This window comes from Delphinus delphis, chromosome 10, assembly GCF_949987515.2.
Source record: "Delphinus delphis chromosome 10, mDelDel1.2, whole genome shotgun sequence".
Taxonomy (NCBI): Eukaryota; Metazoa; Chordata; class Mammalia; order Artiodactyla; family Delphinidae; genus Delphinus; species Delphinus delphis.
In genome coordinates this window covers 91,886,311-91,901,560 of record NC_082692.2, presented here as the reverse complement: position 1 = coordinate 91,901,560, position 15,250 = coordinate 91,886,311, and the positions used below count along the sequence as shown (strand labels likewise).

Below are 15,250 nucleotides of genomic sequence, written 5' to 3'. Positions count from 1 at the left end.
ATTTTGGAACAAAGTGCCAATTTCATAGCTATTACTCCTTCACAGATAAATTGGCAGTGATTTGGGAGAGTGGCTCATGACATTTCTGCCCAGTAATTTTTAATCATGCTTTAAAAAAAATCCACTGGGTTCATTTTTGAAACTTAGGTGTTGTCTCAGTCCCTAGCAAACTCAGAGACCTCTTTGGGAGACAGCAAGTCTTCTACTGCAGCTTGGACACAGATGGACCCAAGTTTGAAAACTGTCCTGCCACTTACTAGCTGACTGACATTGGGCAAGTTTCTTTACTTTGCTGAAGCAGGTTTAACTCTTCTATAAACAAGAATACTAGTACTTGTCTTACTAATTCATTTATTTACTCTTTTAATAAACATGAAGTACTTATTATATTCTCATACCTGAGTTGTGTGTACTAGGGATGCAAATAATAATAGCTAACGTTTGGTGAATATTAACCAAGTGCAAGCCCATTCTAAATATATCTCCTTTATTTTTCCCATCAGCTTTAGGATGAAATTAGTACCCTAATGCTCATTTATCAGATAAGGAAGCTCTGCTTAGAGTTTAAGTAACTTGTCCAAGTTGTATAAAGTAGAAAGCAGGGAGACTAAAATTCAAACCAAGACAGCTTTCAGTTGAGAGTGCATGTTCTTAACCACTGTACTATACTGTAAAGATGCAAAGATACAATCCCTGCCACTAGTGTGGACACAGAAAAGAAAACAAACAGTCATATTAAATGGATGTGCAAAGTATCCAGGCATTTTGGAGAAACAAGCCCTTAATTCCCTGGGATCAACTTTGGTTTGAAATCTAAGACCATGATAAATCTATGAAAGTTTAACCTGTAATCTTCAGATTGCTGCTGATTTCAAAGTCACTGGTATCAGAAACACACATACATGCTAGAGCTTTAGAAATGTCAGTATTTATCATTTTAAAGTCAGACACTCCATAAAAATTCATGATGTTGCAGTGATAAGTACCAGAAATTTTACCAAATGTCTGCTTTTGGTAAATACTTAGCCCATGCCACCATTTACATTGAAGGATGATTGGACTATTTAAAAGATTCTGATATTGGTAATGACTGATACTATTAAGAATACACTTCACAGAAAATATGCTGATATTATTTTCATTAATCAAGTGCATATTTTAATAAAAATAGGATTTTTATGGGCACATTATAGGAGGATGTGATGCGTGAACTGTACTGTAAAGGCACCAATAAACTAGAATGAAACAAACGAAAATGGTACATTTTTAATGACTTGAAGTTTGGCTCAGATGAAATGAAATCGGAAAGTTTTGAATAAATAGCACACCAAAAGCTTGGAAACTTGCATGCAATCCAGTGTTTTATGGTATTAACTTGAAAGCAAAAATGGCTTCTGTAAAACATTGCCTTTTGTTAATTAGACAACTTCAGGCCTTTGAACATGAATCATTAACTGCTGATATTGCCCTAAGGACAAATGTTTATGATCTTCTGGGGTTTTTAAATATAAAGAAGAGGGGAAAACAACGAGGAAAGGAAAGTGCTTATTTCTCAGTTTTAGATTATCCAATTATTTTAAGTAGAGAAATATCATTAATAGGGTCACTTAAAATAGAACTAAGTGGGAAAATAGGAAGAAAGCATCTCAGTTGCAGCCATGAAATTTTATGACAATTAAAAAAATAAAACTTATGAAAAAAATAGCTATTTATTATTTTAATGGTGACAGGAGACTAATGGAAGTTCCTGTATGTGAGGAAAATATGACTTGTGCCAGCAACATCTATGTCACTACAGACTCTGGAACTCTGTTTGCAAGGAAACCCATCAGCCATTATTAAGGAATCCTGTGATGTTCTTGGCAAACACTATGTAGATTGAAAGGAAATTTCATTATATCTTTAAACATTTAAATAGTTGGATTCATAGTTCACTGATCTTGAACAACCTGACTCTCATTTCAGGTTTCTTTTGCTCCTTGGGTCTTTATTAATGGTGAATTTTGCATTTATTACATCACAGAGAGAGGGACTTTTTCCCCCTAAGTAGTTTACTTCCCACGTGCTGTTTTTTGTTAGTGAGGCTGAGTGCTTTATCCAGCAGTCCAGACTATGTGACGGGAACGTTTGCAGGATTATCTCTTTGATGCTCTGGTGTCATTATCTACTGTACACATGGTGGGGAAAGGGACATGTGTCCTAGTTTATTCTGCAAAACTATATATAAACAGGCCTAGCCCGCTTTCCTCTGCTCTCATACTCCTCTGGGGCTTCTGCTAGTGGAAACAGAAAGTGTAGAGATTGTAGGTCAGAACCGAGGTGCTGCACATTTCACTGACATGGAGAGACATCAGCACCCAGAGATTAGAGACAGGGGGTTAAGGAGAAATGGAGTGAGGAGGTCACAACAGAGAAAAATGACTCTTCAACACTCTGTAAAATGCAAAAGGCCATGTTTAAAGATTGGAGATTTTTTTTTTATTGCTTTGACAGCTTAAATTCCCTGGGCTTTCTCTGAAATTATGCAAGGGTCAGGTTGGATTTTTCTTTCTAACACTTTTTCTTCCCTTTCTGTCCTCTGTGCTCTTCTGGTTCTTCCTCTTGTTCTGCTCCTAACAGCTGAGGGGCCAGTAAGTGGAGGTTGAAAGGTCTGAACAAGCTACTCCTTGCCCTCTCTTCCTTGCTCACCTCTGTCCTTCAAGCCATGAATGAACTAATGGCAGCATATCTGTATCTTTTTTGCCTAACCATTTCATAGCATTCCTGTGTTAAAAACCTTCCATTTAAGTCACCATTTCTTTCTGCTTCAGCATCCTGGCCCTGTAAACCTGCCTGTCCCATGTCCTCTTCCTCACATCTCACTTTCCTATGACCTATCCCTTGCCTCCATGAGAAGGTATTTTTCCTTTTTCTTTTGCTTGTTCTTTTTCTTTATGTGCTCCATTTTAATAAAAGTGGTGTCCCTTTTGCAGTGGCTGGTGACATTTCGTGATAGTCTTCAGGCAATAAAAGAGAGGAACACATTTTAAATGAAAGGACCAGGCACCATGTGCTCAGATTGCCTTTGTTGGGTACAAGCCATTTTGCATGGCTAATGGTCTTCTTTGTGCATGGGTGGTTATTAGATGTTTAATAACCGTTGCTATTAGAACTTGAGGTGGTCTTAGATTTGGGTGAACAGTTTGAAATCTGGCTACATTAGCTAAGGTCTCATTGTAGGAAGGCATATTTCTACCTGTTTCTAGATGAGAGCCCAAGCAAGGTTTAGTTTTTGACTTGGATAGACCTTTTATTGGGGATGGGGGTCTTGAGGGAGTGTGGGTCTGTTTTGTCAACAATTTTTATTATTTGCATATTAAGCATTAATGATACAATAAGCGCTTGTGTATTTAGAAAGAAGGGAGATTCAAATGTCTGGAAAGACATACTGTTTCTAATTTTATTTACAGAGGCAGTGTGTATCTTTTTGATCACTGATTCTGGGATTCTATTTCTTTCTGTTTGTCTGAAGCCTAGGAAGAGACTCGGTCCATAAGGGACACTCCTTAAGTGTTTGCTGAATGAATGAATACAAAATGCAAGCACAGGAAAGGAGATCCACTGCAAGCAGAATGAAGGTGCTCAGGCACTATACATGAAGCTGTCAGTCAGAGGAAAGAGGGATGGCAACATCTTCAATAGAAATAGTGAGTAAATGCATAAAGTGTGTCTTGCTTTGTCTTTGTGACCTCTCAGTGCCTCAGTTTCTTCATGGATAAAATAAAGGGTCTGAGTTAGTTCAGTATTTTTAAAACTTTAGCTTTGTGCATGATAATCACCTTGTTGAAGTGTAGGGTCTGGGAACCCATCCTCAGGAGTCTGACATCACTGGTTGTTCTGGCTGGATATCAGGAGTCTGCATTTTTTACAAGCCCCATGGACCATTCTGAGAGCAGTGGTCCATGGATGATCTTTAAGTTCCTTATGTACCTTAGAAACTCTCTTTCTACTTGTCCCAAGGTACTGACATCTGCTAAAAGTCCTTCATGTCCTCATATAGTCATCATTTATGGTGTTTCTTAAAACCCCTCATTACTCCCCATGTATACGCAGCAATTCCAATCTTCAGGAAGTTGTGGCTGCAGTGAAGCCAGAGTCCTATATACAGAAGAGGGCCTTCCCTGCTCGAGGAACTTCTTCCCTCAGAAGGGGCTGTGAGTGGGAAGTATTGTGACTGACCACCCAGGTCAATGCTATCTTACTTGGCTCCCACATGTACATCTCTTTTTGGAAACTGCCGTGCTCAAGGTCACTGAGATATTTCTAATAGAGTTGAACCCACAACGGGTTCAGCTGTTCAGCTTTTGAAATGCTGTGCTTTATGTGAACAAAGGTGACAGACCCTACATGAACCTTTGCTGCTGTTATTGTGGAAAAACTGGTACCTGTTTTCACCTCCCCTCATACCTTCCAAAATTCCTTTCAGTGATGAATATTCTTTAGCTGAGCTGGTGGATTATGGCACTCCTGACTTGAGCTGCAGTATACATGCCTTGAGTAAAATGACATTTATTTTCCTTCTGTTTCATTTTTATATGATTTTTATAGAAATGTATTTTACAGTTCAATAGCCAGAAAAAGTGAATGAGCATGGGTAATCCTGTTAAATATCTCTTTCCTCCTAGTGCACTGGAATTTCTTTTTAAATCTGATAAATCTTTCCAAACAGCTTGACATTCCTCCCATCTGTTCCTTAGGTCACTCTTATTTTCTGGCTGGTGAGGAGTGCTTGTAGCATTCTGCAAATGCCTCTGCTTTAACAGGCCCTTGTGAAACATTTATTGTGGTCCTTTCACTCAAATTGCAAATATTGTTATAAAAGTTCATTTCCATGATGTGTTTTGGGAACCAGTATGTTGCCGAGTCAAGAATACAGTGCTTGGAACATTGTAGATACCCATAAATGCTGTTGAATGAATGGATTAATGCCTGGATGCTGGGTATCAAGGAGTTTAAGGTCTAGTCCTGGCTGTGCTACTTGTGAGTTTTGTCTCCTCAGGCAACTGACTCAGCCTTTCTGAACCTCAGTCTCCTAATCTATAAATGTGGAACTCAGAGTAAATGGCCTCTTTCTGCTAAAAAAAATAAAAAATAAAAAAAAAATGCAGCAATTCTAATATAGCTCTAATGATTTAAAAAACACCCTGGCTAGGTGTGGTTATATATTGAATGTTTGCCTCACTTCTGTGTATACTTTCAGCTGCATATTCAAAGTAACAAAATCCCAGGCTGAAATGGCTTCAACAATAAGGACATTTATTATCTTACATAACAGGAAGAAGAGAGGTAGTGCAGGCCTTATATTTCAGCAATTCAGCAACTCAACAATGTCATTAGGAGCCCAGGAGCTTTCAGTCTCTAATCTGTGATCTCCCATGTAACTGGTTCTCCTAGTAGCTGTATGTAAATTGGAGCATCATGCTTCTTTTTTCATATCCAGTGGGAGAGAAGAAAATCTCCTGGCCAACCACACAATATAATTTCTTCTCTTCAGGCTGTTTGGGCCAAGCGAAGACCTGTGTCTGTCCTTGGATCAGCTGAGTCCTGGAGGACTTGTGTTGGGTGATTGGATGGGACTGGTCATCTGGGGTAGAATGGACATTGGGGGCCCAACCACAATGTCTTCTGTACACTATTAACTATTATGCATTTGGTCTTGCAGTGCCGAGTAGAAGGCAAAATCTACTTTGAAGTCTTTATACATCTACATATGCTGTTCAGTGTACACTTGCCGTTGGAACTGTGATACACCAAGAACCCAGTTTCAGGGTGGTCACTATATAGTGGGCACCTCTGATATATTTCAATCCATTCTTGGCACCTTATAAAAGACCCAGACAAAGTAAACAAAACACAGTCCCTGCTCTCCGGGAAAATAAAGTCTCATGGGAGAAGCAAGAAATAAATACCTGAAAAGGTAAATTAGAATACAAGGAAAGTATATGTCTAGTGTCAAAATAACCATAACCATAAATAACCAATTACGAGACACCTACTGTGTACCAGGCATTGTGGTTGGTGCTTTGCATATGTGATTATATATGATTATATTTCATTCTTGGAACAACCTTCATAGGTAGACAGTGACATCACCACTTGGCAGAGGAGAAAACTGAGGCTCAGAGAGATTCAGTACCATGCCCAAAGTTACTCCGCTCGTTAATGCCAAGGCTGAAATTTGAACCTAGAACTGTCTGTCTCCAACACCTTTGCTCATTTCTGCTTCATCCTGCTTTGGGCAATAGTTGAAAGTTGGACCAGAAGCTTCCAACCAATTAAGTCTTTTTACCATCCTATTTTAGGATGATGGGCTAAAAGAGGGTGCCATTAGGAGGTCTAAAGTCACAGAACAGAAAAAGGGGATTATCACTGGTAGGGTTCTTCAGAAAAAGATGCTGAAATGGAGTTTGTGGTACAGGTTGTTTACTGGAGATCAGCACTTGGGAAGGAGGAAACAAAATTGGGCAGAGGAAGAAGGGAACGTGCAGGTAAGTATTGCTCTGCAGAGCATCCTTCTTCCAGCTGAACAGTGAGGCCTTTGTACCCCACTTTGCTTAGTCACTGGATACAGGCTATCCTGGAAAAGGTGTGACCTCAGTGAGCCTGCTCCCTGGAGCTGAGGCAGGCCCTGGAGAAGTGACAGCTGGAGGCTGTTTGCTAACCACACTCCTTGCAACTAGGAAGCAAGGCCTTTCTTGAAGGGGATCTGGGCAGTGCATTTCTGTGTCTATCATAGTGATGCTAAGGGCAAACTCTGACTATATCCCAATTCAGCCCATATTCTGGTTTGTGTCCAATGAGTGTTACTACGAGTGGTGACTGGAGGCCTATTTGACTGAAATGGGTAGGATCCTGGGAATGATAAGACTGCAGATGTCAGTTTTCCATGCTTGTTAAAATGCTTGTAGAAGGACATCTTTTAGTCTGGCCTCATTTATTTCAAACCAAGGTCTTATTTACTTCTCAAAGATGCAATTTCAGAAATGGACCACATTGTATCAAAAGGCAGCAGCCGGGCTTCCCTGGTGGCGCAGTGGTTGAGAGTCTGCCTGCCGATTCAGGGGACATGGGTTCGTGCCCCGGTCTGGGAAGATCCCACATGCCGCGCGGAGTGGCTGGGCCCGTGAGCCATGGCCGCTGAGCTTGTGTGTCCGGAGCCTGTACTCCGCAACAGGAGAGGCCGCAACAGTGAGAAGCCCGTGTACCGCAAAAAAAAAAAAAAAAAAAAGGCAGGAGCCATGTTTTCTCATCACAGCAATGAGATCAGACCAAACTAGGTCACCAGATTTCATTGTTTTTCTGAAGTTGGTGGATTTCTAGAATAGGGCTCTACTAATGTAATTATGGGATGTTTGCAGGCTTTTAAAGGTCAAAAGTTAGTCTTAGATAGTATGTTAATTAGATTGATGTAGTAATCATTTCACTATGTATATCAAATCCTGTTATATACCATAAATATATGATTTTTGTTTTTCAAAAAAGGACAAATATGGGCTCAGTGATAAAGCCACTCTTGGTGTGGCTAATAAAACAAATACACATAATACGATAAAGCATGGATCAGACAGGCTCAAATTTGAATTCTGCATTCCAACTTACTTGTTGTATGACCTTGGGAAAGTTTCTCTCCAAATCTGCATCCTCATTTGTATAATGGATTAGCTATTGCTGTTATTGCATTATTATTTTGGTTCCCAAACATTTTACCCTCTTGGTTATTCTCTGCCTGTACTGCCTCTTAAAATGTGGAATTCAGAAAGGAATATAATATGCTGGACCTAGTATGACCAAAGTGGCACACCGTGAGACTCATCCTTCCTTGTCCTAGACGGTACACACCTATGAACACCACACAGCCTGCGGTAGCACATATAACAACCACACACATGTTGGCTCAGTTGTGATCAATACCTGCAGGTCTTTTTCTCACAAACTGCAGATAAGTCAGGTTTCTCCTTGCCTCCCATCCATCAAATGCAATTGAATTAACTGAAAAGTAGGAGTTCACATTTATCTCAGTTAAATTCCATGCTATTTCAAAAACGAGGGAGATGTTTCTCACCTATCACACACCCCAACTGTACCAGTTGTCTGTGGTTTATGGTCCATGCAAAGCAGAGGGAAAAAGTTTACTGTTTACTTCTCTCATTCAGGGACCCTGGCTGACCCCCTGACTCATCTACAGAGGCATTGGTTGCCAAAGTGACCTGGAGATGTCTTCTCTCCCGTATTGCCTGCTTGCATTTTTGTGTCACAATTAGGAGATATGATAAAGTCTACACCACACTCATGTGCCCATAGAACAGGGCTGGAGGAAAAGTGTAGACTCTCCCTTCTCACTCAGATATCATATGCAATAATATTCCCAGTTAATTTGCAATGGCCAGCCAGGTCTGCAGTAGGACTTCCTGGCTCTCAAGGATGCTGGGGTCGCTCTGAATGGGAGGTCAAGCCCAGTGCAGGTTAGTGGGGTTATTTGCAAGCAAGAAGTGTGTACCTGTGAAAGAATCCTCCCAAAGAGGTTTTGGGGCTACCAATAGATTTTTGAAAATCTCCCCCACCGAATATAAATTGATACAGCCACTATGGAGAACAGTACAGAGGTTCCTTAAAAAACTAAAACTAGAACTACCATATGACCCAGCAATCCCACTACTGGGCATATACCCTGAGAAAACCATAATTCCAAAAGAGTCATGTACCACAGTGTTCATTGCAGTGCTATTTACAATAGCCAGGACATGGAAGCAACCTAAGTGTCCATTGACAGATGAATGGATAAAGAAGATGTGGCACATATATACAATGGAATATTACTCAGCCATAATAAGAAACGAAACTGAGTTATTTGTAGTGAGGTGGATAGACCTAGAGTCTGTCATACAGAGTGAAGTAAGTCAGAAAGAGAAAAACAAATACTGTATGCTAACACATACACATGGAATCTAAAAAAAAAAAAAAAAAGGTTCTGAAGAGCCTAGGGGCAGTACAGGAATAAAGGCGCAGATGTAGAGAATGGACTTGAGGACACGGGGAGGGGGAAGGGTAAGCTGGGACGAAGTGAGAGAGTGGCATGGACATATATACACTACCAAATGTAAAATAGATGGCTAGTGGGAAGCAGCCGCATAGCACAGGGAGATCAGCTTGGTGCTTTGTGACCACTTAGAGGGATGGGACAGGGAGGGTGGGAGGGAGACACAAGAGGGAGGGCATATGGGGATATATGTATACATATAGCTGATTCACTTTGTTGTACAGAAGCAACTGACACAACAATATAAAGCAATTATACTCCAATAAAGTTGTTAAAAAAAAAATCTCCCCCACCTTTTCTGCCCAGAATGTGTCATGCTCCTTCATAGGTAACATCAGGCACCTGGGCTTGCCAGATGGGGCATGAGAGCCCTTGATCCACCTGACCTGGGCTCCCAAGCATCAAGCACAGTGACCACAGCTGGTGGAGGAGAGGAGCTGGCTTTTGGCAGGTTTCCACACCAGCTGTGTTGGAGTGATAATTGCAGGGGCTGTCATTACATACCTCTTAATGGCTTTCTTAACTGTGCTGACTTAAATTTATTTCGTTTCAGGGGTTCTCTGAGTACTCATAACTATATTTCAAATAATGATTTCTATAAATTAGAAATGCCATTTTTCTTTAGCAGAAGAATTTTGATGAACCAATTATTCAAAACCAAATTTAATCAAGTGTTTTTTTTTTCCCCTGGGCAAGTGTGTGTGTTCCCTGGGCCTGCAAAGAAACACAAAGTTGCCATTGGATTGGCTGAATAGAGCTGATTGATGGGGCTGTCAGAATTTATTGCTAATTTGGTTGTTAAGCCTTGCAAGGACTTGACATTGGTGTCTTACATAATGATATTTAATGTCTGGTCTTGGGTTTGAATTTCAGTTTTCCCAGGTGTTGGTAAACATACAGCTTTGCTCTGCATTTGCAATATATACCCTAAACTTACTTGATTTCCTTTGGTGGAGGGCAGTTTGCAAGTGTGGCAGTAGTGTTAGTGTATGCTCTCTTTGTTATCATTATACCCATGTGCTGTGACTTATGTTGGGTTTGTGCGTGAACAAGTGACCACTTCTGACTGTGGCATGGAAAACATAAGGATATGGAAAAAATGAAAGATACAATACCCTATTGTTACTTCCTTGGGGGTAGGAGTATGGTAAGGGTAGGAATTATGGTAAGAGAAGTGCATGAATTTGCCAGAGTAGAAGAGTATGGGAAAAATTAGAAATTCGTTTGTTATCATTTAGAGCCCCAAGGGTATTAAGAGCATAAAATCAAGTGTTAAGATATCAAGTTTGCCTGCGTCTGATTCTTGGCATCACTACTTACCACTTGTGTGACCTTGGGTGAATTACTTATACACTCTGAGCCTCAGTTTTCCAGTCTATAAAATGGGGATAATATAATAATGGGAATGTAAAATGAGAATGATAATAATCTTTTTCTCCTAGACTTGTTATGAGGTGATTATGTTAAGTTGTTGGCCATTGTCTAGTTAGAAAGTACACACTTCATGTTGGCTATCGTTATCTTTGATTCAAGGGTTAAAGCCATTGTTGAATGATTGCTTCACAGAATTCTTGGATGAAGGTAACCCTGTGAAACAAAGACAAGGCAGACAAACCAATAAATGATTCTCTTCCTACCTTCCATAAATTTTCTTTGAGTTTGACATGTGCATAGCACTGTAATGGGATCTCTGGCCCTCCAAAAACTAAATAATAGTAACAGGGGAGTAAGGCCTTGCTTTTGAAAATTCCATAATCAAAATATAATTTGAGTAAACTATATCTAAGTTATTTTTCAGCATAAAAGCCTGTGATTTGGCGTCTCTTCTCATTCAGAAGCGATGATTATCATCTTCTTACACCTCCAGGGAAGTCTGGGATGAATCTAACAGTGAAGTCTTTGGATTGAAGGCCTATTTATGGAGGAGTTTGGAAATGTAGCCAGAACTCAACTCCCATCTCCACCTCAGGCTTTCAGGACCTAACCTAGCCCAGCGTCTTGGTGCAAAACTGAAGGAGGGAAGGATTTCCCCAGATAGTATGGTCGACTCCGCAGTGTTGTAGGGTGGCTCTGTACCACAGATGATTATTCTAATAGCTAATATTTATTGGTCGCTTACTATGTGCTAAACATTCTACTGAGTTCTCTGTGTGTATGTCTTATTTAATTCTTACACTAAACCTATAATGTAGACATATTAGAATCCTTATAATTCAATTACCTGGGTGGAAATTGAAGCTAAGTGGGATGAAATAAGGGGAAAAGTTCGAACCTCAGCTGAGATTACCTGACTCCACAGCTTATGCTCTTAACCATTTCCGGTCTTGCCTCCCCTAATACCAGCATGGTGGCATGGACTAGTCTTTTCCTGGCTCTTATTCTCACTCTTCTCATCTGTAAACTGAGGGCACTGGGTTCTGTCTCTAAGACTCTTCCAGTTCTTACATTCTATGATTTTAGGTGTCTTGAATGCTTTATATCAAACCCAAACATGGTAGAATCTCCATGCATGTAACTCATCTTCCTAACTCCTTCTTTCCTTTGTCTTTCTGTCACATTACCTGAGGACGGATTGCAGAGTAGTGTGTATATGCGTTTTATTTTATTTGTTTTTCTAAAAATTTAAACTGACCCGAATAGGCCACCTACACATTTTGGACATTGCTGGTTTCTGAGTCTGATTCTGGCCCTGAGGGACACCCATCCTTGCCTACAGAGATGTCTGAGAGCAGCTCTCTGGGGACATTTGACAAGTCTTGGGAGAAGCAAGATAATGACTGTGTTCAGTAGAGTGTTGTCAGCCAAATAAGAGCTGAGACTTGAGGAAAACAGGTAATAGCTGACCCTCTATGAAACAGAAGCATTTGGGAATTTGGGAGTACTTAGGAATGTGTGATAGTAAATATATAGAATTATTTTATTCAGATTTAGCCTATCACTCATTCAGGTTTGAATATTAATGAGGAAGCTGTGAATATTGGAGAATGATGAAGCACTGCCTGCTCTCTGATGAATGATATGTGGACTTCAATGAAGTGTAAAGATATAGTAAAGAGAAAAGGAAGGTGAACTAGAAAAATTTCAAGTCAAGTCCATGGAAATGTTTCGTGTAAACCTTTACCTTCTTGGAGATTTAACTCTCTTCCTTCAAACAACGTGTAGCATAAATGTAAACTTACCCAGTAATTAACTATATTTATAACTAAAATAACATTACAGACAGAGAGTTTTTGACCTCAGCCCAACAATTAATGGCTAAAAATGGGAGATAAACAAAAATCATCCATCTTTTATTCATATACTTAATTATCCATTCAATAATTTTAGAAAATTATCTGAAACTCAGCTCTCCTACGCCACTAACACCTAGCTAACTCTTACCATTGTTTTTTTTCAGCTTAAATGTTGAAAACTGGCTTCTTCTGCCTCCAAATTGTGTTGGTGCTGCTGACATGTGCTTTCAGAGGCATCCTGTACTTCTCATAATAGCTTAACACATTCTGTTGTAATTGTTTATTTCTCAGTCACAGAGCTTTTGGCATTTTGTTCATGACAATTCTTCATTGTGTTAAATTATCCCATATGGTGCTCACTAAATGCCAGTAGATTGTCCCAATCATTTGACAACAAAAATGCCACCATTCATTTCCGAATTCCCTATATGGGTGAATATTTTTTCTAGTTGAGAACCAGTGGAGGATATACATTCTAAGAAGGCAGGCATCATACGTTCTTGCTCAATATTGTATTCCTTGTACCAGGCATGCTGCCGAGACACAAGCAGTGCTCAATAAAAGTATGTTTTATTGAGTGAGTGCAGCTAGCTCCCGCTTGGTTTGGACTAGTGTGGAGAGAGGGAAAAATAATAAAGCCATTTGAAGTGCAGGGTAAGAGGACCTCAGGATGCTTTACAGTGCCGACTGCCAAGCAGTTTGCTGCTAATTTTGTTTCTCTAGATCTTTCCTCATGTGATCAGGTGATAGAGAAGGAAGAGGGATAGAAATAATGAAATGAATGCTATCTACCTAATTAGGATAGGGTGAGGGGATTCTGAGTCTATATTTATTCTCCTACCAATTTCATTTCATCTACCTTTTGGGAATCTGGAGATAAAATTCATAAAATGGAGAAACATGAGGGTATTTTTAGGAGTAATACTGAGATTTCACTATAGATAGTTATTTTTCCACTTGAGAGAGTACCAGCTCTACATGAGCCTTTGAAAAGCAGACAGAAAATCTGAGGTATTTTGCAGCTCTCCATCTGTGTCTGGGGTCAGAATGGTTCGTGTAGGATTGTGTCTGAACTTTGGACAGCTGTTTGGTACTTCAGTCTTCAATTTCTTTCTCTGTGAGATAAATTAGAAATTGCTAAAGCCCAAAGATCTTGACACTTGAAGGCCACCATAAAAATATATGGGAAGACAGATTTTAGGAGGCTCCATTAAGCTGGATGTCTTATTTTCTTGGCTGTTTGACCCTCCAAAGACTGAGCAGTTAGCTTCCGGAAGCTTCTGATGTCTGAAACACATATGTACACAAACAGAGCTTATATATAGAAAATATAAAATTCAGGACCAAGGCATGGAAAAGAACAAAACTCTAATCATTATAGTTAATATAATTGCTAAACATAAGATTTGGCAAAGAGGTTCCTGGTTGCCAGGACAAAAATGGAAACCCTGAAAATTATAAGGTTCTCTTCTTAAACCAGTTTCCTTCTGATGGGAAGAAGGAGATACATGTTTATTTTACCTCAGGCAATAGAGATTTTACTGTTAGAATATTCCACAAGGTAAGGAAAGACTAGAAATCCTCTCAGTAAATATATAGACATGCCTCATTCAGAGGCATTCAAATGTTCACAGTAGGTCAGGGGTTTTAGTGACCCAAGAACAAACCTAAAGTCAGCTACCTTCATGACTCAGACTTTTTTCTTCCTGTTTGTTTCCACTCCCTTACTGAGTTGATTGCCAGTGCTCTTTGTTTATCTTGCATTCTAATTCTACAGGAGAGGAAAATTGATGGGAACAGTTGGTCATTAGCAATATGGAGCATTCCTACTGGGCAAAGTTCTCAAGTTAAGTCACCCTAAAGGTCACTTCCCAGCATATAGAACTCCATTTCAACCATTTGTGGCTAATTTGGCCTGGGAAAATGGAAAAGAGCATGCCAATCTCTGGGTAATCATCTTCCTGTAATAGTTTTCTCAGAAGGGAGCAGTGTAACTGGCGGAAACTTTGGGGCTTCATGACCATTTATTTGATGCACTCTCTTTGTTAGAAAGGCAGAGGTCAGTGTTGACTCTCTGCTCTATATCTGGGACAGAGACACCACCCATTTCTCTGTCATGGGAAGAGTTGGATGTGCAATTTCTCCATTTCATCCAACCCATTAAGGGTGCCAGGAGAGTGAGTTCTGGGTTCCTGGGACTTCTTTTCAAGCAGCAGTGCTAATGAGCAGAACATGTAAGAGAATCTGAATAAGCAAGTACATTATTTTTTTTCCTACAATGACTTGACCAGCACTGTTGAGAAAAACAGCGGGTCTGCAGAATCTAGAAATCCACTTAATTGTATAAGCTCAAGTAATTTTTTGTTTATGCCTAAATTCTTCTCCTTCCTGATTTGTTTTGTTTATCTCCCAAGTTCTCCCTACATGAAGATAACTCTTCTCAGATGAAGATAACTTATAGCTCCCCTTCTAATTACTATTTGCTTCCTGTTATGGACTGAAAGTTTTTGTCCTCCAAAAATTGTTATATTGATACTCTGTCCTCCAATGTGGTAGGATTAGGACATGGGGCTTTGGGGAGATAATTGGGTTTAGATGAGATCATGAGGGTGGTGCCCTCATGAATGGGATTAGTGCCTTTATAAGGGTCCTGAGAGAGCCTGCTTCCTCTGTCTGCTTTCTGTCACTTAACAATACAAAGAGAAGCTGGCAGACTGCAGCCTGGAAAAGGTCCTCACCAGAATTCAACAATGCTGGTGCCCTGATCTTAGACTTATAGACTCCAGAACTGTGAGAAATAAATTTCTGTTGTTTACAAGCCATACAGTCTATGGTACTTTGTTATAGCAGCTTGAACTATTTTCATTTTAATGCCAGGACAAGCAGGAGTGAATTATCCACAGGGAAGTATTTAACAAGAAACAGATTTCCACTTCACCTT

At 39.9% G+C, this 15,250-nt stretch overlaps 1 protein-coding gene across 5 annotated transcripts in view; it reads left to right on the top strand.

Moving 5' to 3' along the window:
• Positions 1–15,250, top strand: part of CRBN (cereblon) — a 959,169-nt gene that overhangs the window by 296,981 nt on the left and 646,938 nt on the right. For 4 of the 5 annotated variants that reach the window (XM_060022930.1, XM_060022929.1, XM_060022932.1 and 1 more), the window contains one exon: positions 3,512–3,686. The exons of the other annotated variant lie outside the window; for it this stretch is intronic. The gene's annotated coding sequence lies outside the window, so the exon portion shown is untranslated. The remainder of the gene's footprint in view (positions 1–3,511; positions 3,687–15,250) is intronic. 5 annotated transcript variants of the gene reach the window in all.